Genomic DNA, 22,433 nt, shown 5'->3' on the forward strand with positions numbered 1-22,433 from the left:
TATATCACAATTCCAATTTGGATGTTTAAGTGGACCACTAAAATTAATATTAAAACTATTTGATACATTATGGGTTCAAGATGAGTGAACCCTAAATCAGAAAATGAGGTCACATATTATTAACAATTTATTGTGGGTTGAAATATTATTACCAACAATTTATTGTGGGATTGAAATGACTACATATTTATGAACAATTTCAACAAAGCAATTAAACAAAATGAATAGTTTCTTACTTTTTTTAGAATTTTATATTGTGTGGTAACAACTAACAAGTAGCTTTCTCTTTAGAATAAGTAAATAAAAACGTAAACTAGAAAAGGAGAGGTATTTTGAAATACCTCATTTGGTGATTTTGCTTTCTTTGCTTCCTCTGTGTGCCAGTTTCGATCCAAGGACCTTATGGTTAAGAGCAATGCTAATAACCCTCAAGTTACTTGGGAAACTGGCGACAATTAGGCCTAAATTTACCAAACATATGGTACGAAATACGAATTAGTCCTTGAAAAATATCATGAATAATAAAAAAAGTTTAGTCTAAATTAAATAAAAATCACGCACACCAATCGCGTATTTTTTTTCTTCGTGTTTGTTTTTCTGTGTGTGTTTTTTTCTCTTCTTTCTATTGTTGAGGTTGTTGTTGTATTTTTGTTTTTATTATTTCTCCTTTTTCTAGTGTTATTATAATATATATTTTTTTTTGTTTAATTTTGTTTTAAGAGGATGAAATAAAAAAAATTATGAGAGAATAAAAAAAGGAGAAGGAGAGAAAAGAGGACGAGAGTTTGAAAAAACTTAAAATAGAATAATAGCACAGAAATCTTTTAACCATAACATAGAAAATTTATTAATCGTTACTCGAAAATTTTTTTAACCAACTAAAAATTATTAGAAACAAAAATAACACTAAAATATTAATCGTGACAAAGGAATCACAATAGGATGACACATAATGCAAAAAATAAATCTCTAGTGGTCAAAATTCATAAACAACATACAAATTTCTTTATTATAACACAATATCTAGACAAAATATGTATGTATTTGTTTTTCGTAGTTTATTTATCTTTTATTTTATTAAATTTCTTAATTGTTTTTTTAATTTTTTTCTAATCTTCTTATTGGTTTTTTTTTTAGAGAAAGAAACTGGAAAAAAAAAAGATAAACAGAACAAAGAAGTGGAAGATGCATAATGATATTGCAAAAGAAGATAAAGGAGGAAGAAGACAGAGGAAAGAAAAGGAAGAAAAAGAAGACGCAATAAAAAAAGAAGTTAAAGACGACGCAGATAAATAATTAGGTATAAAAAAGAAGACGTAGAAAAAGAGTGAGCGTACATAAACTTATTATTACAAAAAGAAAATGAGGTCGCATATTGTTACAATAATTTATTGTCGGTTGAAATATAAATTAAATTTTCAATGCAATTTATTGTGGGATTGAAATCATTACATAATTACGTATCTATCGGCAATTTCAACATAGCAATTATGCAAAATGGATAGTTTCTTCGGTTTTAGCAAGGTTGCGAGAACCGGACTGATTAATAAATTGGTGAGACAACTGGTTTATTGGTTCAGTAGTTTGATCGAAGTTTAACTGACTTTAATCGGTTTAATTAAATATTAAATAAAATTATTAAAAATTTAATATATAATTTTATATATTTAAATTCATTAATTTTTAAATAAAAAATTTTTAATAAAATTTAAGATATAATAAAAATTGAAGATGAAAAGTTCATTGATAATATTCAGATTGAGTTAAATTTATTGACGACTTTAAAACAACTAACTGAGGCAGAATCTCCACTCAAACTGCAAAAAATTAAAGATCTTGCAGGCTACATTCTCAAGGCAAGGCTAATTATTCAACGTCAATTCTCTTATACAATTCAATTATCCCTTTTTGGGCTGTTAATATACAATTCAATTGAATAACACATTGATGAAATCTCTTATTGTGCAACAAGCCTCTTATAACTAACCAAACCCTAACTAGGTTCAACAAATTCAATGCTTTTCAACAACAAAAACTCAGAATACAGACAACTCAACCTCCAAATCCAGAAACAGAAAAACTAGGTGAAACAATCCAAACTAAATTCAGAATCCCATTAAGCAACAACCCAACTCAGAGCACAATCCCAATTCAGAATCTAGTACAAAAAATCAACTCAGAAGCCAGAATCTTAGAAATCGAAACTAAAGAAGCATCGGCTTACTGGAGACACGGCGAGAGAGGAACGATGGTGACAGTGAGCTCAAAAGAGGAAACGACAATGCAGCATTTCAAATCACTCAAACACAATGAGAATTTCACCTAACAACCATATGAGCAAAAATGCATACATATATACACAAAATTGAATCAGAGAAAACAGATCTAGAAAGAAAAAAAGGAACCGAATGAAGCCATTATGGACAAGGAAGTTGAAGGTGTGGTTGTCGCAGTTGTAGGTGAACTTGTTGTTGGAGGAAGGAAGCTTCTGGAGGCACTAGAATGACGGCGAGGAGAACAAGCACGTTTGCGACGGCGAGAAGAACAGGGCTGAGTAGACGTTCGCGATGCCAAAAGCTTCAGAGTTCAGAGTTCAAGACGATGACGCCGCTGGCAGCTGCTTCGATCCGCTGACAGAAGCTCCGATTCGGCGTCGATTGTGGTAGTGACAGTGGAGTTTGTTGGAGGAAGCTAGAAGAGGAAATCAGGGTTGAGGAGGTGAGGTGAGTGGTGACTAGAGAAGGTGGCTGCTAGGGTTTGTTTCAATTCGTTTATGAGGAAGGAAAGGGGTGAGGAGGGTGTTGCGTCGTTTTGGGCTTTCCATTTTTTTTCTACAGTGTTGATGTTTTATGTTAAACAGCGAACCGGGCCTTAAAAAAATTGGTCCGGTTCATCCGGTTCACCGGTTATCTACCGGTTTGTCTAGTTTTTTTATCGGTTTTTTGCAGGCTGGTTTTTGAGGATGATCGGACCCGTCAGAGGACCGATTATCGGTTAATCCGGTCGAACCGATCGGTTCGATCCGATTTTCAGAACCTTGAGTTTTAGATTGTGTGGTAACAAGTAACTTACCTTTGTTTAGAATAAGTAAAAAATATTGTTGGATGACTAGTAAATATTATTATTTTTTGTCAATATTTAGTCAGTAATAATTTGTATTTATTTTTATAGATATTTTATACATAAAAATGTATAATTTATATTTATACTTACTAAAATTTTATACACATAAATTAATACAGTTTGTAATCATATTTTTCAGAATTTGTACGCATAAATTAGTAAAATTTATTTATTAAAAATAATTTAATATTTATACAAATTAAATAACGACAAAAAACACTAAAAATTGTTAGCTCCAAAAGTTTTTCTAAGTAAAATCATAAACTAGAAAAGGTGAGGTATTTTGAAATATCTCATTTGGTGGTATGTCGACTATATTCAGAGACGGATGTATTCATTCAGGAGCGGGGGTAGTTGTCCCCAGTAAAATTTCAAAAATTACTGAATAGTTCTTTTTGACTCCATCCTAAATCAAATCCTTAACCCTTCTTTTTCTCCCTCAATTTTCTTCATCTACTCCAGCCTCCGCAATCCGCCCTCCTGTCTTCGAAGACCAGAGCCATTGCTGGCTTGCTGCCGCGTGCCGCCACTCCGCGTCTCAGCTAGTGTCATGGCTCTCTCCACTGACGTCTCTGCCCTCCTGTCTCCAGAGTCACTGCAGAGTCTTCACCAGTTTCATTGGCTCACTGGCTCTTGGCTCTGTCGATTTCTCCTTGCAGCGCCGCGATTCTCCCGCCGTCCCGCATGGCTCCGTCGGTTTCTCTTTGTATCACCGCCGCGCCGCGTCTGGTGGAATGGTGGTTTTGCCTTCTTCTGCGTAAGTGTAAATGAATTCCCCTTCTTCATCAGCGATCGGTTCTTCCTTCTTCTTCTGCAAAGACAAGCTGTGATCTTCTTCTCTCTTCGGTCTTTAGCAGAAAATGCCTTCGTTCTGTTGTCTGCTGCCACTAGGCGCCGTACCGCTACTGGGTTCTGCCTCCTAGAGTTTAACTGTTTAGATTCAGTTTTGGATTACTCTTGGTACATTCATGAATCATGATTCACCAAAACCGATATCTGCTTGCTTCGTTGCTTATTCACTTATTTGCTTCATTGTTGTTTGATAATTGATATAGTTGGTTTGTTAATTGTGATTGAATTTGTTCTGATGATGTAATTGCAAATTTAGTTTCATTAATTTTTTGTTAATTATTTTTGTGTATTGACTTATTTTGAATTAAGAATTTGGGATATTATTAGTTGTTGTTGTTGGAAATTAATTTGAATGACATATGTTTATCAATTTTGTATTTTTAATTTTATACTGTAATTTTTAATTTGTGTAGAATTGTGAATTTTTTTATTAATTAATTAACTTAGATTTATAATTTTATCCTATTAGTAATAGAGAAATATTTCAAAAGAACCTCATCATTGGAGATTGGATCCCAAAACAATTCATCGACCTCTTCTAATAAAAGCAGATTTTCAGAATTTGAAGTAGAGAGTTTTATAGTAGATCCAGGACAACGACCAAAGATTTCAAGTTATCACCCGAATGACAGAGACAAAGTTAGATGTGCATATTTACAAAAAGGTCCTTGTCAACCAAGGACTCATGATTTTCCGCAAACTGCTTGTGGTTCTTCTTTTTGAAGATTTAATCATAATTGGTTTGATGACTATGGCAACTGGTTAGAGTATAATATATCAAAAGATGTTTTTTGTCTTTGTTGTTATCTTATGAAACCCGAGACTGAAGCTGGTGATGTTTTTGTAACTAATGACTTTTTAAATTGGAAAAAAGAGAGACTACAAATTCATGTTGAAATTCATGATAGCGCTCATAATCAAGTTTGGAGAAAATGTGAAGCACTAATGAGACTAAAACAACACATCACTGCTGCTATTGAAAAAAAATCTGAGTAAGATAAAAAGAATTATCAAATTTACTTGACAGCAATAATTGATTGTATTAGATTTTTTTTGCGACAAGGATTGGCCTTTCGTGGTAATGATAAGACAGATGATTTTGTTAACCAAAAAATTTTTTTGGAACTTCTAAACTTTCTTGCGCAACATAATGAAGAGATTGGTCGTACTTTCAAAAATGCTCGTGGGAATCTTAAACTAATAGCACCCTCAATCCAAAATGACATTGTAAGAGCTACTGCAAGGGAAACAACAAAATTATTGTTGATGATCATGGGATGAATTATTTACTGTTTTGGTTGATGAAGCCCACGACATTTCTATTAAGGAGCAAATGTCAGTTTGCTAAGGTATGAATAAAGAAGGACAAGTTAGGGAGCATTTTCTTGGTCTTTTTCATATTTCTAATACTAATGCTTTATCTCTAAAATTAGCATTGGAGTCATTATTAGAAACATGCAATTTAAGTTTATCAAGAGTACGTGGACAAGGATATGATGGTGCAAGTAACATGTATGGAGAATTTAATAGTTTGAAAACTTTGATATTGAAAGAAAATTCTTATGCTTTCTATGTACATTGCTTTGCCCACCAACTTCAGTTAGTTCTCGTAACGGTTGCAAAGAAATAAGTTGAAATTGCTTTACTTTTTAATTTGTTAACCAATCTGTGCAATGTTATTGGAGTTTCGTGTAAATTAAGAGATATGCTTCGTGATAGTCAGATGATTAAGACAATTGAAGCTTTAAAAAGTGGAGAAATTTTTAGTGGGTATGGTTTGAATCAAGAAACATCTTTAAAAAGAGTTGGGACACTAGATGGGATTCACACTATGGAACTATACTTAGATTAATTTTTTATTTCCTTCCGTGGTTAATGTTCTTGAATATGTTGAGGAAGATGGAAATAATTCAAAACAAAGAGCTGAATCATGTCATTTATTGAATGTCATTCAATTCTTTGAATTCATTTTCAACTTGCACTTGATGAAAAATATCTTGGGAGTTACTAATGAGTTATCTCAAGCATTACAAATGAATGATCAAGACATTGTAAATCATATGGCATTAGTCAAAGTGTCTAAGCAACGGTTGCAAAATATAAGAGATAATGGTTGGTCACTTTTACTTGACGAAGTCTCACTGTTTTGTGACAAACATAATATTTCTGTTCCAATCATAGATGATATATTTGTGTCACAAAGAAGATCAAGACGCGAAGCTCAAAATATCAAATTTGCATCATTTTCAAGTTGAGATATTCTATCAAGTAGTTAATAGACAATTTCAAGAACTCAATAATCATTTTACAGAGGTGAATACTAAATTGCTTCTTTGCATAGCTTATTTGAATCAAAGACACTCATTTTTTGCATTGATAAGGAAAAGTTGATCTAGTTAAATTAATTCTATCCATTAGAATTTTCTTCCACTCAACTTTTGGCACTTGACAGTCAACTTGTGACTTCATACTAAATATGCGTTCTGATGATAAATTTTTAGATTTAAATGGAATTGTGCTATTTCTTGATTGAGACTCGAAAAAATATTGTTTATCCATTAGTGTTTCTTCTTTTGAAATTAGTTTTAGTTTTGCCCGTAACAACTGCATCAGTTGAAAGAACTTTTTCTACTATGAACATCATAAAGAATCGACTTCGTAATTGTACTGTATGGAAGATGAATTTTTAAATAATTATTTAGTGACATACATAAAAAAAGATATTTAATTGTATTGACAATTCAATCTTTTTAAAATATAAAACTTAAAAAAATAAAATTTTAAATTATTTGTTATTATTTTAAATTATTATTTTATTATTTTAATTTATTAATTAAATAATTTAAAAAATAATCATATTTTATAATATTATAATATAATTATAAAAATTATTATTATATTATATATATTTTGTCCTTGATAAAATTTTTAAATTTATTTGTCAGTGACTGTGTTTATCTTTCTTAGCTTCTGCTTGCTATGGTTAAAAGCAAATGCTAATGAGTAATGACCATTATGCTACTTGGGAACCTCGCAAGAGGGATTTGGATCCTCTAAAGTTTGAATTTCACTTTAGAGAGTAAAGTGTGATCTTTTATCATTAATTTTATAGGTGGGACCAATAATAAATATGAAAGAGAAACTATTCAAGAGTAGAAGATCACACTTTACTCTCTAAAGTAAAATTCTAAAGTAAAATTCAAACTTTAGAAGATCCAAATCCTCGCAAGAGTGTGAAAGATGGGCAACAAATTCATTATTTTAGGCCTCATTTTGATAACAACCATAGGTTACGAATTACGATGGGAAAGATGCACCCTCTTCGTATATAAAATAGACAACGTGGGATTAATAAAGGGCCGGAACTTGTGATATTAAGGGTTTGCGATGAGTTTTTAAGAAATTTTTTTTAAATATGTTAGAAAAATAAAAATAATTTTATATTTAAATATTTTATATAAAAAAATATTTTTATGTATGAATTATATTTAGATATAATAATATAAAAATATTTTTTATTTATTTATTATGTTAATAATATTTGTTAAATAAAAAATATTTTAAAAAAATATAAATTATAATTTCTAAATTTTTTTGTTAATTATTTTTATTTTTACTATTAAAAATTTATCAAATATACTGAAAAATAATTTTTTTTTATAATTTAATAATGAGACGTAAACAAACTCTAAATATCTTAATTCCATAATCAACGATCTTGAGTATGAACTAAGAGATTTTTATTAGAGAATCGTTGTGTTTTGTGTGATTTTTTTATTAGAGTACAAAATGCTTACAACTTGTCAAATAACACCCATTATGACACAATCAGATAAAGAAAGATCTTATGACCCAAAGTATGCATAAGTAGTAAGTAGAATAACATCTAGTTGCCATCAAGATAATAAGATATTATGGAACTTTAAATCATGTTTGGTCAAATTAATGGCATTAATTAAAATCTAAATTATAATGCTTCACGTGGGGTAAATTAGATTTGGAATTATTTATTGTTCATTTCTTTTGAAGGAGATATTTATAAGTTATTCTATTTAAGATTCTATACCAATCAATAAAACGGCAACTCTCATACACAAAAATATCGAATGTTTGTTGAGCTATGATTATATGCATCAAACTGTCAATAATGTCATTAGTGTGATTTTATTTAGGGAGAATAGAAAAACCCCATCTAATAGATACAGAGGCGGAGCTTAATTCACATAAGGGCCATGGCCTCCCAAATTTTTATTAAAAAAATTAGTAATACTTTTTAAAAAATAAAAAATAGTTTGGTTAGTTTAAATATTTTATTATGACTTAAAATACTAAAGTTTAATCTTTATCTCTTACTTTTATTGCACAATAATTTTTAGTTTTAAACATTTAAAATATGTTGGATTTGGACTGAATTGAGTGTATTTGTATTTCACAGCTCTCTATTCAATAAGCAACACTCATTCTACCTTTGAGTTTAAATATAAAAAATTAGATATTTTTTATTTATGTAATTTAATATTATTTTATATTTTATTATTTATTTAATTTAATTTTTTATATGATAAAAACTATTAGAATATTCAATAAGTATTGATATTATTGTATTTGTATAAATTGATAAAAAAATTTAATAAATATTATAAATTTTAATATTTATCCTTCTAACTTTTTTTTTACATATTTTACTGGATATATATTCAAATTTTTATATAAAATAATTATAAAAAATCAAAGAATTGATGCATTTTTTAAGAGGAATGCTAATATTTAAGAAGGAGAACATATAACTTTTACAATATTAACACATGTAAATAGTTCTTCTACTTTAATGAATCACGAAGAAATCGAGATACAACCTTCAAAAGTTTAAAGAGTTGCATATGATGAATTTGACCTTAATTCTTTGGAACGAGACTCTGGAAAACGACTTTAAATTTGACAATATCACCAAAATCAGAGAGATAAGGTTAGACGAACCTATCTTAAATGAGTCCATATCAAAAATATCTTGACAATTATTCTATCTGGCTCCCCCAAAATTTTATTTCAAGTTTCGCTACTGAATAGATGCATCTTCTATTTTTATTATATAAATAGGATATGTATGAGAGTAGTTTAGTGTCTAACTTTTTTTCTTTTCGAAATATCCTTCATTAAGTATAGTTTATTAAAAAAATTATTTGATTATTTTCATGACTTAAACTCAAAATCTTTTAACAAGTTATAAACAGCTTGCTATACCAATTATTTTTATTTTTATTATTTTTTGGCATATATTTAATATATAAAAGGGATAAGTATTGTTTTGCTCCCTCACGTTGAGGGTCAGAATTGAAACCGTCCCCAACGTAATTTTCGATTTAGAATCATACTTAACGTTTTTTTTCGTATTAAAATCGTCCTTTTAATTTTTTTGGACAAAAATACCCTCACCATTACCAACACAATTACCTCCTCCACCAGCACCAGCACCAACACCAACACCACCACCACAACCACCACTAGCACCACCACTAACACCAACACCAACACCAACACCACAACCACAACCACAATCACAACCACAACCACAACCACAACCACCACCAAGACCACCACCAAGAAAGCAGAAAACAACACCACAACCACAACCACAACCAAAACCACAACCACAACCACAACCACAACCACAACCACAACCACCACCAACCACCACCATCACCAAGACCACCACCAAGAAAGCAGGAAACAACACCAAACAGAAACAAAAAACAAGAAAGCAGAAGCAAGGCGTGAGGCGGCAGAAGCGAGGCGTAGGCGGCGAGGCGTGAGGTGGCAGAAGCAAGGCGGAGGCGGCGACGCAGAGGCGACGAGGCGTGAGGCGGCAGAAGCGAGGCGGACTCCAACGGCAGTGGCTCGCCGTCCCCCTCTCCCCTTCCCCCCACCCCCACCCCCACCCCCACTCCCACCCCGCGTCCTTTCCCCCTTCCCCCCTTCGCCGCCGCCGTCCCTCTCCCCCCTTTCCTCTCTTCCCACCCCAAACCCGCGTCCCCTTCATTTTCTTCCTCTTCTTCTCCGGCTTCTTCCACTTCCCCTCCTCCCTCTCTTTGCCGCCGGCGCCGTCCCCCGTCCCCCCCTTCCCCTTCCCCCTTCCCTCTTTTCCTCCCCTCCTCCTTCGTATACCTTTTTTTTCCCCAACCAACACATTTTCTTTTTTTTTTTTTAATTTTATAATTTTTTTTATTATAGGGGTAGTTTAGGAATAAATTAAAAAATTTTATTAGAAAGGACGATTTTAAATTCAAATACAACTTTAAGGATGATTTTAAATCAAAATATACACCAGGAATGAATTCGATTCCAACCCTTAATGTGAGGGACCAAAACAATACTTATCTCTATATAAAAAGTAGATCAATAGGCACGACACTAATATATATAACTGAATCAAATATAGATTAAGTGTCTGATTTTTTTTTTTTTTAAATCTTCTATGAAGTCTATTGTTTGCAAATTATTGGCATAAGTGGGCCAGTAAAATTAATATTAAACTATTTGATACATAATGGGTTCAAAATGAGTAAACCCTAAATCAGAAAGCGAGGTCGCATATTATTATTACAAACAATTTATTGTGGGTTGAAATATAAACTAAATTCTCAATGCAATTTATTGTGGGATGGAAATGACTACATATTTTTCGGCAATTTCAACATAGCAATTATACAAAATGAATAGTTTCTTCAGAGTTTTATATTGTGCGGTAACAGGTAGCTTTTTCTTTAGAATGATTAAAAAGTAAATTAGAAAAGTAGGGTATTTTGAAATACTTCATTGGTGTTGTAGTGATAAAAATCGGACCGAATTGGTAGATTTGACTAAAAAACTAGTGACTCATATCTCTAATCGGTTCGGTCTAATTTAAAGATCGATTAAAGATAAAAACTAATAAAAATTGGTTAAAATTAGTAAAAGTTAGTCCAACCGAATCGATTGAGAGAAAATTTTAAAATTAATAAAAATGTAGTTTGAATTTAAGTTCTCTTTATACTACATGCTTCTCCTTCTCATTAAACTATATTATATTTTGTTATTTTATATGCTACTTATTAATTATATAGTAAAATTACACAATAATTTTTTTAAATATTATTTTAATTTTATACTCACTTATATTTAAATTAATTATATTTTTATTATTCATAATTATTAATATAAATGTTGTTAAACTTGCATAAATAAAAATATCAAATATTTTTATTAATTAAAATATAATTATTTTTTTATGATTATATTATATAATATTTATTAATATTATTTTTCAATAAATACATATCATATATAACAATATAATAAATATAAAAATATTTTAATATAAAAATAAAATTTAAAATATTTATTATGTAAAAAATATTAAAATTTCGTATACTTAATAATAATTGAATTATAATTTATTAATTATAATATAATTTATTGATTATAATTTATTAAAATTTAATTATTTTTAAAATATTAATAAAAATATATACTTTAAATTTTAATTTTAAATTTTAAATTATTTTTTATTTTTTATTTATATAAGATTAATTTTATCGATTTAAATAATAACTCATCAATCAAATCAATAAATTAGTAAATCAGTACAGGATTCTGACAACTACGGTGTTAAGATTCTGCTTTGCCTGCTTTTGAGTGCCAGTTTCGATCCAAGGACCTTATGGGTTAAAAGCAATGCTAATAAGCCTTAAACTACTTGGGAATAAGCGAAAAATGGGCCTAAACTTTTTAAACATCTTGGATGGTAGCCTTGCGTGGGCAACAAATTTATTATTTTAGGACTCATTTTGGTAAAGCCTACAGGATATGGTGGAAAAGATGCACCCTCTTTTTTTTACTATTTTTGAGCCAGGTTGAAATGGACATCCCTTAACAGACCTTACAATATCGTAATATTTACACATATTACATACTCACACATATCTCAAACCCGAATACATCTATTACGAGACACAAAAATCTTACCACTAAACCAAAATCTTGTGTGCACATGCACCTTCATCATAATGTAAATTAGATAACATAGCTAAGCCAAAATTATTGAGATTAAATAAAGTTTTACCGATTAATTTATTTTCTGTTCATATATAGCCCAGCCCAAAAAAATTGGCTTAGGTTCATAATTTGCAAAAATAAACTTCATAACAATTGACCAGAAATTGACAAAAAAAATTATAAAAAAAGATTTTTTTTTAAAATTTGGTTCAATTGTCTATTAGACCGAGTTTTTTCGGCTTTTACTAAGTAAAATCAATACTAACGATATATAATAGCTTGACACAATCTCACTCGAGTTTTGATCATAACCAAGACGGATTCAGAAATATTATTATGAAGAGGCTAATAATAACATATATAATATTAAAAATTATATAAAAAATTATATAATGTAATATATTTACAAAAATATATCGATAGAAAATATATTTTAAAGTGCAAAAAATATGTGTGTACTTTTTACTAACGAAGTTGTCATTCTTCATATCTAAAATTCATCGATAATAGAATTTGTGTCAAATTTTTTAGCAGTTTTCTTTTCAATATAATTAAAAGACAATTAACAAGAAATTCATCTTTTATTTTGTTTCTGAGTCATTATTCCTATTATTCATAGCTGAAAAAAAATTTTAGTTGTAGTAGTTGAAACAAAGAGAATTAATATAAAATGAATCAAAAAAGATCGTCATAAGATGAAAAAAAACCTATTTTATGGAATTTTAAAAAATTATTTATTATTTAATTAAAAAATATTAATAATAAAACTTTTTCAGATTTTTTTAATATTATTACCTAGTTTTTAAATATTAGAAATCATTAATATCTAGGTTGAAATAAATTTTTATTTATACTAAATTAAATATTAAATAAATTTTAAAAAATTAAATCATATTTAATAACTTACTATTATTAATTTTTTTTAAAAAAAAAGTTGAGACGAAGCCTCCACTCGTTCCTCTTGTGTCCGTTCCTAATCATAGCTCAACAAATATTTATGATTTATCCTTAGTAAAAGACATTTTAAACATATCTACGTGAGTTGTCACCTTAAAATAATAGATGAATTAGTGTATAAAAAATTAACAATATCTTGTTCAATAATATAAAGCAAGTTACTCAGATGGGTGAGCTCCTTGCCAGTTTTTGCTAACACAGGGCCTTAACAATTCATTCAATATACTAGCGAAATGTCAAAATATAAACTGAAACAATAACCTGAAGATATATCTTTTATCTTTTACTAATCAATATATATAGAAGGCCACGGATTCTTTACTTCATATTTTATGTGGGAGTATCATTAACCTATTTAAAAATAATTATAAGTTGAATCTTTTTTTTTTTTTAAAATTAATAATTAAAAATTAATTTCTATGTTTATTTTTTCTACACTTTTTTCCTTTTTTATTTTGATCTCAAATTTAAAGTATTGAAATATTTATTCTGTTAAAATTTTTGTTCTTTTTTTAATTACTGTTGTTATTCTCTCTTCCGCTCCCTCTGCCATCTCTTTTGTCCGCTTATTTTTATCGCGCAGCCCGCTTTCATAGTTGCCGCACAAGCCGTTTCGCCATGCAATCCGCTTCTCCGCCACCGCAACCTAATTTTTTATTAGGTGTCGTTTTCACCATATCTCTTAGGTAGCGTTTGTTTTGAGGTACTGAGACAGAGACTGAGAGACTGAGACTCAGTATCATGTTTGTTGGTTTAGAGACTGGTACTAAAATTTCTGTCTCTGTCTCCAAAATTTCAGTATTTCAGTACCTTCAAAAAGTGGGGACACATGGGACTAAAATTTTTAGAGTTGGAGACTGAAACTTTAATAACATTTTATACCTAAAATACCCTCATTTTAATTAATTAATTCCAATTTTATCCTTTGTACAAATTAAATTAGAGTTTTATTCTTGTTTCAATTTTTGTCTCTCATTTTGCACCAAACAGAATACTGAGATTTATTTCAATCTCTGTCTCTTAGTCTCTGTCTCTCAGTATCAGTCTTTATGTCTCTGTCTCTCCACCAAACGCTACCTTATATATGATATATTTTATTACTTCTTTCCAAACTCAAGTTCTATTTTACTTTATTTTGTTTTATTATTTTTTCTATGGCAATTTTTTTTGTAAATTTGAATGAAATTTAATTTCAATTTGTACTTGATATATATATGTTAGAGAAAATTTTGTTCCAATTGTGTATCAGTTATTCCATTTTTCTTCTATTTTTCTGGTTCATAAGTGTTGTTTATTCTTATAATGGAACTATAGTTATATATCAAAACAATTCTGAGTTATCACTCCAGATGTATTGGTGTTATGAAAATGCATATACCAAAAGGACCATAGTATTGTCCAGAATGTAAGATGAATATAATTGAGCCAACAGTTGCAAAAAGAACACCACTTAGTGCATGTTTGGGCGCCATTATTTTGTTAAAAAAAGATCTTTTTTCAATGAAAAAAGATCTTTTTTTATTTTTTAACGTGTTTGGCAAATTTCTAGTAGTAAAAGTAAAAGCACTAGTAAAATCAAAAAAAGATCTTTTTTGAGAAGCTGTAATTTACATCTTTTTTTAAAAGATCTTTTTTCCTTAAAAAAAAGATGTTTTTCATGTAATAAATAAACAAAAAAGTACTTTTATATTGTTATACCCAAACATAATTGATTGATAAAAAGACCTTTTTACATGAGATATCCAAACATAAAATTACTTTTACTTCTCTATAAGATCTTTTAAAAAAAGATAACTCGAAAAAAGATCTTTTTTAAAAAGCTCACCCAAACAAACCCTTAGAGGTGCTGAAATATTTGGGATGGATTTGTTCAGGCAACTTCTCATGAGTTCTTGCAACTACTTATTGGTGTATGTTCAACATCATTTTGTGTTATTTTTCTTACTTTTATTTGTTATATCTCTACTGGTGCCTCAGTTTTATTTTCTTGTCCTTGACTTGAAATTTGTGCTTTAGTCCTTCTCCCACATTTGCTATCCTACTCACAGTAGATGTACTCATGATCTTCTTTAAAAAAAAAATGGATAATTGCAAGCCCAATGTCAACAATGATAAATTATGTCTTAAATATTACAACCAGAGTGACATTTCTAATTTTATCTAAGTGCTTTGCGGATCCTTGCAGCATAGACTAATATACTATGATATTTGCTGGGCAGTAATGCAATATTGGAATATTTCTGAAAGAGTCTTGCCTCTTTCTTCTCCCTCAAGTGAACATGGTTATAAGCCTGTTAGTTTAGTGAATGGAGAATATTCTCACACTTTGAGCTTGATTTATAGTGGCAATGTAGTCCCTTCACATGATACCTCAACAACTAACACTGTAAATCATGGTCCTGAAAGCAGTGGTAATGAGCTCCCTACCACAAATATGAAGCTTTCTAAGAAAACTAGGATGGTGTCAGTAATGTCAAATAATTCTGGGTCTGTTTCTGTTAATAATCAGTCTGAGTTAAACTACCAAAGTTCTGGCAACGGGTTCACTGTGGTGGCCTATTCACGTTCTTTGATAAACAGCCAATATAGTAATAATGCCCATTCAAATGATATTGTATTGCTAGTGAACTTTTCTCTGGAAACCAAAGAGAGCGCCCGAGTTGATTTTGAAAAAGTGGAACACAAAACAATTAACAATGTTGGGTCCATGGATTTGTCCTATAAACCTTTGTCATATGTATGAAATAAGTTTATTCATAATTGTTTTATGAACTTGAAGCTAACTGACACATAATGACTTTTACTATATTGGTCGAATAAAATTAGAAGTGGTCGAAATGCTCTAGGCATTGAAGTAGAAGGAGAAGGTAAAATTAGTTCTCAAAAATTAGAATAATATCCATAATAATTGTGTGACTTTATTTTATGATTAATATTGTACTTTATAACTTTATATGATTATTTGTATGATATACCAGTAGCATCTTTACGGAGATTAGGAACAATTAATTATGTCTTTTTTTTTTAAACTTAATAGGATAAACAAAAATTTTTATTATGCATTTTTTATTTCTCTCATTGTAAATCATTTTTTTCATTATTCTAAAAGGAACTTACTCATAATTTTGATTAAACCTCAAAATTATCAATGTTATTTATTCCATTTTTTTAATGATGAGCTCTTTTTTATTAAAATAAAAAAACAAATTGTATAGTATATATTTTACAACTATAAAAACAAAATTACTTAGGACTTGGATAATAATGATCCATTCACTAATCATACTAATTAGATGATCCTTATTATTATTATTATTATTATTATTATTATTATTATTATTATTATTATTATTATTATTATAACAAGATATAGCTTATTAGACTACTTTAAAATATAATTTTAAAATACATTTTATATTATTATATCTGTATAAATTATATACTTTCTGGTCTCTAGTCCAAATTTTATTAAACTTTTATCTAACATTAAACGACAATCTTTAGAAAGAAGCAACTTGTTAGTGTAACATCTGATCTTAAGACAAGGATTTGTATATTGAGAATCAACATGTATTGCATATGCTAGACAATAATAATCAGTGAAATGAGTATTCTTTTACATAGACTTTGGCTCTTCTCCCCATGATCTAAATAAGCCACATAAAAGAAGAAAATCTTCATTAAAAGACTTGACATTCTGTGAAGAACAGAACTACAAAAGTTACATTATCCTTCTTTTTTATTGCTCAAATGCACACAATCCGATCTCCATTCTGCTCAAGAGTCTTCACAAAACCTCCATCAAAGCTTAATTCTATGTATTTTTTACATCAAGTAAAATCAAATACGAATATTTTTAAATCTACCCAAACATAAAACTACGTTAATACGGGTCTCTTTTTATCTCAAATTGTGCAAGTGTGCATAATTTCATATTTCAAAAGCTTCAAAGCATAGCTGAGAAGCACAATGCCTCGGATATAGCAGATTAATAATAGTAAAAGACTAAACACGCTTTCTTAGCTACCAAACTTGTTCCAATTTCCAAATCCAAATTAGGGATCCCAAATAAAAGAAAAACTTAGCCAAGATTTTACCCAATTATCTCTCCGAACTATTCTTTCTCTCTCTCAATATTCAGCAACAAAATCCACTAATGAAAAAACAAATCACATGCTTACAACAAAATACATTATCACGGCTTGTCTCTCTTGTTGATTCAGAATCACTTTCTTGACTAGGCTTTCTGAAATAAAATAAAATTGAGAAGAACATTATGTTAATGACACACTAAACAAGTGGTTAGTTAATCAACTTCAGTTGAAAAAGTAAATTGGCCTCCTATAAAAGGACCAGGTTCTAGGCTACATTCATTTCGAAATAAGACAGAGAAGATGTTAAAATCTTGCCTTATATGGTTTCAACATAAATGGGGAAGACTTGTAGAGGCCCTCCTAATAAGAAGTGTTAAAATAATAGTTCGACATATAAAAATCTTGGTCTTGGCCTATTCACCAGCAGCAACAGTCATGCATTAATCAACATAACTTTATAAAATTATGTACTATCACACTTAATTATTGTAAGTTCTACTAAGAGGAGGCTAAGCATCAAGCTAAGCTACTAAAGCGCATCTTAGTGCGATTGCTGTTTAGATACATAATCCTAATTTGTATGTCTTCTTTTGTAACATAGGATTACAAGTACAACCCTCAACTGAATAATAACAAACTGAAAAAGAACAAAATAAGGAAAATTACATCAAAATATATTAAATAATCAGAAATTGGCCAATCATTTGAGTTCTACATTTAGAACTAGTTATATTGCAGTGGCACACTAATCTTAACCGTGAAGAAGATTTTGATGGGTCAATGTAGAGCTGAATGGTAGACAAGGAAATATTGTAATACTGCATCACAGATTCACTCCCATTCAACATCAGAGGTACACCCGCCCCATATGCATTCCATTCCTTAACAGATTTCCGCAAGTCCTCAAGCATTCTCATCGTATACCTACAATATAACCAATATAATATCATTAGTACCAGCTAATAAAAAGCAATTAAAACATTGTCGTAACTCATTGACATATATACTTACTACTTGATCATCTTCAATGTTCACCTAATCATCCAAGTCATCCTCAAATATGTCAATTTCACGGCCTTCTAACCGATCAATGCCTCAGCAAACATGACAAGTTGTTCGATTGTGGCCCTCCATGCCACACTGTCTATATCGATGTTTTTTTTATTGGACTGTGCAGTACTTCCTTTTGTCCTACATATTCTTGGGTCCCTTGGCATGCCATGTCCCATATCATTGGTTCCAAGGCCAGCTCCAGAAGCATTCACTTGCACATAATCTCTTGCACTATCTACATCATTAGCCAACTCTTTTTGTGTAGCATCTTTCTCCTTAAATTGTTTCAACAAATTCATAGCCTTTTTTTGTATAAATATAAATATCTCATTATCTTGGCAAGCAATATTAGCTAGTTGTCTAAACCAATCCATCAAACAACTGTATTGACTTAGCGTCAAAGAATTCCACCTAAATCCAGACGCGTTTTGCAAACTTACTTTGGCAGTATTGGTCCACTTAGACAAGACTAATGACCTTGGCAACTCATCTATATCTTCATGCACCAAGATGCAAACTATATATTCACAAGGTATGCTAAATGATTCCATTTTCATGCATGAACAATTGAACTCCATCTCAATGTTACAAAAGATATACGCCACATCTCATTTGGCGTTCGGTTCAAACTGACAGAGTAAATCACATAAGAACCAGTTTGCCTCATATTTATTACCTCCATTGATGCAGCTCGTACAAGGATTGAAACATATAAAATATTGATAGGGTGTAAACATTGGCAGCACTCCTCTCTAACTGTTCAAAACACATTTGCATACTGAATTTTCTATTCACAGATGTGAGGTTAGCCTGGACCTCTTTCCACCGAATATGGTCAACACATCGATTAAAGTGTTGAATAAACTCAACTAGATTGTACCTTGAATTGACATACTTTGCAATGATCGATTTTAATCTCTCGCACCGAGAAGTAGTCCAAAAACCAGCAAAAAACTTCTCTCTTATATGTGCAGTGCCCATGAATGTCTCTTCTTATACATATCTAGAATCCAATTCTTGTTTTCGACACCAAATTCCTCAACCATTTCAAACCATTTTTTATGAAATACATCAATTTCATAGTTACCTAACTTACACTTTTTAAACATGGAGGTGAATTGGGACTTGCCAATATTACTTATTGCATTGCGAATTAGATGCCATGCACATAGCCTATGATGTGCATTAGGAAACTCTTTCTCAATGACAAACTTCATTGATGGATCACCATCCATGATAACCGAAACATGTGCTTTCTCATTCATTGCCACCTTCAATTATTGTAACAACCACCTATATGTGTCTTTTTCCTCATCACAAATTAAAGCAACGACAAAAATAATTGTTTAGTTGTGATGATTGACACCAGAAAATACCACCAATGGACATATATTTATTCCTCTTATAGGTAGCATCAAAAGCCAACACATCGCCAAATAATGAGTAATCTGTCCTGCTGAGACCATTGCACCAAAATAAATTACGCAAAGTACCATCAACATCTATGTGATGATTAAAGTATAGAGAAGGGTCATTTATTGCTTGATCTTCCAGATACTTCAAAGCTGCATATACATCACCCGGTAATTGACGCCTCTGCTTTGCTATTTTATTATACATGTCCCTTTGCGTGAAAGAGAGATACTCATAGCCACCTGCCTGATTTGCTAATGCCTGATATATCTGCCCAACACTAATCTCACCCTTTTTCATGTTAATCATGTGGCCAATATCAGCTTCGGATATGAATCTATGCCCACGAAGCAATCCAGTCAACTGAGGATCCAGAAGCAGATGATTGTGTTCATCATAAAAATAAGAAATAAACCAACGATCACCAGGTGCATCTAAACGAATCTCCATCATTGCACTGCAACCACACCTTGTCTTTGGCGTGGGTTTCTTCTTACAGTTTCCAATGCCAAAATTATTTTGTGGTCTAAATCCTTCACGATGACATACAAAATGTTTTAACTTAAGTAAAATTTTTTAACTAAAGTACGCCCGCACGACTCTTCCTAGTCATGTTCTTCCGAGCACTAAAGCCTCTTGTCCTTGCATATCTATTATAAAACTCAAATGCAATGTCGACATCAGAAAATTGAAAGTGACATACGTCTTTGTCTCTGATGTTCCAAAATTTAATCATCCCAATGTCTTCGAGTGAATCAATGTTATATCCTTCATCAAAGCCGTGATCATCAAACATTGGTTTCACATTTGTGTCATCCTCATCCATATACTCTCTGTCAACTTTCTCTTGTTTTTCTTTGTTCTGCTCGTACTGGTCATATGATATATGCTTACGGTTAATCTCTTTATGAGAAAATTCTTGACCCATTACTTTCTGAACACTAATACACAATTCAAAATAAGTTTATATATAAGCTACCAAAAATGATAAGAACAAATATTTTTAAAATAGAAATCAAATTCCTTAAATATCATGCACACATTTATGCTTGAACTACCATGTAAACTAAAGGAAAAAATCATTACTCTTAACACTTTTTTTTCTTTCATCATGAATAGCTCAAGTTTCTTAATAATTTTCCAAGAGAAAAAGAATTTTTAAATCATATTCTGGTTAGTTCTTAAAATCTAATCCATGAAAAAAAGTTTGAGTGGAGTATAAATAACTAAATAATTTGCACATAAAGTGGTGAGGAGTGTGTTAAGTACTAATTCGGCTATATCAATGTGTGAATAACAAAGTTGAACATATTAACAAGATACTAACAAGTTGAGAAAAATTATTTTATTTTTGAAAGAATTGATAATTAGATATTTTCAACAATATAAAAGTATGTACGGAAATATAACCCCAAGCTACAGTGAATTCCTCGCTGAAGTCAAGCACCTTATTTTTTGTTTGGGGAATATTAGGTAAACAATGACTATCTTGAACAACATGAACAATCACCAATCAAATAAAAATAGTAAAATACACTACACCCTAATTTAATGCTATTAATTAAATTTATTCTTTTAACCCTATTAATTCATATTATTCACACATTGATCGAAAAAGTTATTGGCTACCTATACTTTTCCTTTTTATTTTCATTTGCTTGAATAAACTATATTATAAGAGATATTGAATGAAGACAAAGTACCAGTGCCACTTCGAGCCCTCACAAGGAACTCTTCCTTCTAACTTCTAACCTTATCTTACTCTTTCTATTTTCTAAACAATAAAAAAAGACAACAAAGCTTCTTAAACAAAACAGAATTTTCCAACAGGGGAGAGAAGAGAAAAGGGAAGACCAATGGGAATAAGAACTAACACTTTTATTATCAAATGGATAAATTTTATCACCATGGTATGTATGCAAATGCAATGCTCTTTTATCTATTCTCTATTTCAAGTTCTTTATCAGTTTTAAGCTGCATTTTCAAAAGCATGATGCCCTTTTGATGTCTTGTCAAATCTGTTGTTTCCGGTTTTTTATGTTGCATATTTATCTTCTCGAGCTCATGTTTTTAATGTCTTTGTTCTTGCATGTTCCCCTTTAATAATTCAAAGCTCCATATTTATTTCAGCTCCTTAATATAAAATGTCACATGCTATTTCAAGACTTATGCTGATAATTGAATAGCTAAGCTATAATCCAGAATCCAAGCATTTTCTTTGGCAATAGCAGTTATAGTATTTGGGATGTGGATGAGCAATCATCATAATGGATGCAGAAAGTCTCTTACTGTTCCTATGATCGGCCTTGGAGCATTCATTTTCTTCATGTCAGCCTCACCTGAGCATTCTTTCTTATTTTCTTTTGCTTTATTTGAATCTTTTTTTGCTAATCTATAATCCTTTAAGAAGCAATGTTTTTATGTTTTTAAAGATCTGTGATTGGCTTCATAGGCGCTCTGAAAAGAAGCTCCATATTGTTATGGATTGTATCCTTAATTACCAGATTCCTACTTAATATGGCTACTTAAATTCAAAGCAGTAAGAAATTTTGAATTGTTATCAGAATTGTCTTTGCAGCTTTAATATCAATTGTGTGTGCATGCTAGACCCGTCGAATCTTTCATTTCTCACATAAAATTGATACAAGTTTATTCATAATCCATAACAAGATGACTTCAAAGAGAATTGAAAATGACTGTATAATCTTAAGAAAGATAAATAAGCGAGACTTTGAAAAACAAAATCAAAAGTTTAAAGGACAGCTGTACATTTGAATTAAACAAAGAGTATGAAAGTAATTAACATAGATTAAAACACATAAAGGGACAATTAACAATAAAATATATCATATACAAGAGATAGGGTAAAAATGACACCTAATAGAAAATTAAGTTGCGGCGGCGGGAGAA

At 30.4% G+C, this 22,433-nt stretch overlaps 1 long non-coding RNA gene across 1 annotated transcript; it reads left to right on the forward strand.

Moving 5' to 3' along the window:
- The first annotated feature begins 21,292 nt into the window (after positions 1-21,292).
- Positions 21,293-22,107, forward strand: LOC114925274 (uncharacterized). Its single transcript, XR_003813940.2, has 2 exons — positions 21,293-21,433; positions 21,654-22,107. It is a non-coding gene; the product is annotated as an uncharacterized lncRNA (long non-coding RNA).
- Positions 22,108-22,433: the final 326 nt, after the last annotated feature.

Source organism: Arachis hypogaea, chromosome 15 (genome assembly GCF_003086295.3).
Source record: "Arachis hypogaea cultivar Tifrunner chromosome 15, arahy.Tifrunner.gnm2.J5K5, whole genome shotgun sequence".
Taxonomy (NCBI): domain Eukaryota; kingdom Viridiplantae; phylum Streptophyta; class Magnoliopsida; order Fabales; family Fabaceae; genus Arachis; species Arachis hypogaea.